Raw genomic sequence first — 3,908 nt, 5'->3', positions numbered from 1 at the left:
AAAAAAAATATATATATGTATATATATATATATATATACATCCAAAATGTTAAGTCCCCCACGTTTACGCACATGTAAATATGCGTCCGGTGCACCAGCGCGAAAATGACAATTGCGCTACACACGTTATATATCGCCATGAACGTCACAGTGAGCGCAATCATTTTAGGGCCATTAATCACTGATAACACTAAACTGATGAGCGGTAAAAGCTTTTAAAGCGTCGCCTACGGCCAATTTAGAGTATTAACGTTTTTTGAGGTTGCGCGCGCGCACGCAATTTTAAGGCTTGACATGTTTGGTGTCTTTTTACCCGACGTGACCCCGTCTTTTATATTTTACCAAAAAATTAGGTAAAAAATGATTTATCATTTAATATAGGGGAAAGTTTTTTTTTTAATTTCGGTAATTTTTCCTTAATATATAAAAAAATAAAAACCGTAGTGGTGATTAAATACCACCAAAAGAAAGCTCTGTCTGTCCCTAAAAAAATGGTATAAAATTCATTTCAGTACAGCGTTGCATGACGGAATAAATGTCAGTCAAAGAACTGCAGCGCTGAATACTGAAAAATGGCCTGGCCAGGAAGGGGGTGTAACACCGCGGACTTCAAGGTGGTTAAAGCCAATCTTCATTCATTTTTTTTTGGACATTCTCAACTCCTTTAGTAAAAATCAATCTCGCGGCAGAGATTCATTACATTTCGATTTACTATTCCAAACATTCCTGCAAATATAAACATGTCTTCAAGGGGGCAGCTGCGCTCCAAACCTAACCAGGCTCTAAAAATAGCAAACCAATACAGAAAACAGTAACTGTTTCATTATGAATAGCATAGTTGCCCCTTCCCAATCAGTAAACAAATAATGTGCTTTGTATTCTACCCAATATTGCACTCATAGGATGTCTAAAGCCAAATTATTTTTTCATTTTGAATATAGCTGGTAATCAGTAAAACCCTCATCAGGTTATTTTCACCATCTGTGTCCCAACAGGAAGATTTATTATTATATATAAAAAGTTTTTATATAGAAGCGACAATTTACACAGCGTTTACATATTGCACATTCACATCACTCCCTATCCTCAAGGAGCTTACAATCTAAGGTCTCCATCTCACATGGATGCACACACGGCCGATTTAGACAAAGTATATAACATGCCAACATGTCTTTGGGAGGAAACCAGCGTTACCGCAGGAAACCCACACCGGCATTTTGCTCTAGTTGCTGACTCGGTGTATGCTCTATATTTGTTCTAGCACCTGCGACTGAAGAGTACTTTGGTTCTGTAATTACATATGTTTTATCCCTTTCCAACAACTATTACTTTGTATGTATGGATGTATAACTTTTGTAACTTCTCCCCAAAGTCTGCCAGGAAACCTCCATTTCTGTGAGTGTCAAACTGGTATGTGCAGTAATGAAGAGAAGGTCAGAAAAAGGAACCAAATACATCTGTGGGGCAACCAGGACATCCACACTTTCAGAAGGGTCAGCTTTGCAGTGGACTTTATGTGGCTATTGCACAGGAATGAAGCATGGATGGCATTTACACTCTTCTTATACATGTACGCCTTTCCTTGGGAAACACTAGATGGTGACAGAGCTCATTCCAGCATGATTATTTTGCTTGGTTGTAGATATGCTATGAATGCACGTATATATCCAAGATTTAGCAGATAAGAAGTTTCAGTCTAGCTCACTACAGCTCCCCCGAGCACCAAGTTCCCGTTCCCTAGGACATAAACAGAAACTCACCAAAACATCCATTGAACAGCAACAGGAAAGAAAAAAAAACAGAAATGAACATCAATGAACGTTCTTTAGTAAAACAATTCAATATAACTCCCCTCACAATGTACGGTTTTATTATTAGGAACTATAGGCTTTTCATACAAGTGGTCAGTGTAATAAGAATTTTACTAGCTAGGGACAAGAACAATGGCCCATTCCTCCTCACTATGCCAAGAGCAAATGTTGTGAACAAACCTGTCATTTTGTGAAAACTGAAAAAAGGTCTATAAATACTAGGGATGCACCGATACCGGTATTTTGGTACCAAGTACCGATATATTTTTTTTCCGGTACTCGCCGATACCAAATACCAAAGTACCGGAAGTCCCATACAGGAAGCCAGGCGGCGTATAATGATTTGCCACCTGGCTTCCCGATTAGCCGGGAAGCCGGGCAGCGTGTAAAGACTCGCCACCCAGCTTCCCGATTAACAAGGAGGCTGCCCCATGCTTCTCGTCACATGGAGTTGGCTTGCTGGCCAATCATGAAAGCCGGGCGCCTTGTAATGACGCGCTGTCTGCTTCCCGATTGGCCGGGAAGCCGGCTCCATGCTCCCACGTCATGAGATGACGAGGAAGCATGAAGCCTGCTTCACGGCCAATCAGAAAGCCGGGCGCCGCGTCATTACAAGTAATGACGCGGCGCCCAGCTTTCTGATTGGCTGGGAAGCCGGCTTCATGCTCCCTCGTCACAAGCTTCCCGGCCAATCAGGAAGTATCGGACTAGACATCGGAGCATTTGGGCGAGTACGAGTACTTGCCCAAATACTCGGTATCGGCACTGATATCGGTGCATCCTTAGTAAAACAAAACAAATACAACATGTGACTGAGTGTGTAGTCTTCACCTCGCTTTGATGAACTGTACATGGGAAGTCCTCCTCAAGCCCCTTTGTGACTAGCCCAAACCCCATCTTGAGCCACCCAACATTGTTTTTTTTTTTTTCCCTTTACCCAACGACCGCATGTTTCGACCTGGACGGATCCATGTCATGTCTAGACTTGTCAAAGAGCCAGCTGGGTCGAAAAATTTTAAAGTGACACTAAACTCAGGAGTTCAAGTACAAAAATGCATCTCATTTGTGAAACACTGGGCTGTAGATCCTCAAATCATCTCTGAATTGGTGCCGACACTGTCCATCCTTCTGGAGGGGGGCTACTTTTGTTCCCCACTTTTGCTCTCTCCTGTGACGGACTACAATCTCAATACAAATGAGTAAACTAAACATGAGATTGTAGTCCATCACGGGAGTGAGCTTGGAGCGGTGACTACTTTACAACACACACACAGGAACCATTGGAACAAAAGTAGCCCCCCTCCAGAAGGAAGGACGGTGTCAGCACCAATTCAGAGATGAGTTAAGGCTCTACAGCCGAGTGATACACGAATAAGATACATTTATGTTAAGGGTTAAAAAAGGTACTTGAATGTGTTTTTAAGATTGAACTCCTGAGTTTAGTATCACTTTAACATATGTTTAGGGGCATTAGATACAATGGATTGTTTTCAGCAGCAGCAACTTTGACTCCTGTATGCCTACTGCCTTTCATTAAGCCAAGAACAGAGGCTGCATTGTCTGTATTTTGGAGCAATGAAATCTACAGAGGAACTCATTTGCTGCGTTTTGTGCACGGCTGATCATTTTCTGTCAGGAGTGATTTTGATTCCTGGATGCAATGCGGCATTTTATTCAGCTAAACACAGAATCTGCGCGCCTGTTTTCGAAGCAGTAAAGTTCATCATGCTGGCTGAATTGTGAATATATAGGAATGGATTTGCTGTGCCTTGCGTGATTTTTTTTAAAAAGCTAGTGATGATCTACTAGATCTCATTGTGCAATACCCCCTTTTCTATCTGAACTGATGTGCTTTTATTGCTAATAAATGTTCTTATTCTATCAATGATGGGTTTTATTACAGTGTCATAGTGGGGCCGATCAATACTTGTTTGTGCATTCTAACATACTGGCCCTCTACAGTGGTGTATTTACAAATGCTGCTGCCCTAGGCAAAACAGCAACGCGGCCCCCCCGTACTGAGGCCGATCGTCACCATCAGCACCGTACTGAGGGGCCGATCGTCACCATCAGCACCCCCCCCTCCGTACTGAGGCT

At 42.3% G+C, this 3,908-nt stretch overlaps 1 protein-coding gene across 1 annotated transcript in view; it reads right to left on the bottom strand.

Moving 5' to 3' along the window:
• RELL1 (RELT like 1) overlaps nt 1-3,908 on the bottom strand; it is a 43,697-nt gene that overhangs the window by 7,160 nt on the left and 32,629 nt on the right. The window lies entirely within an intron of this gene.

Source organism: Nanorana parkeri, unplaced genomic scaffold (assembly GCF_000935625.1).
Source record: "Nanorana parkeri isolate BGI_ZX_2015 unplaced genomic scaffold, ASM93562v1 scaffold1024, whole genome shotgun sequence".
Classification (NCBI taxonomy): Eukaryota; Metazoa; Chordata; class Amphibia; order Anura; family Dicroglossidae; genus Nanorana; species Nanorana parkeri.
This window is presented reverse-complemented; position numbering and strand designations above follow the sequence as displayed.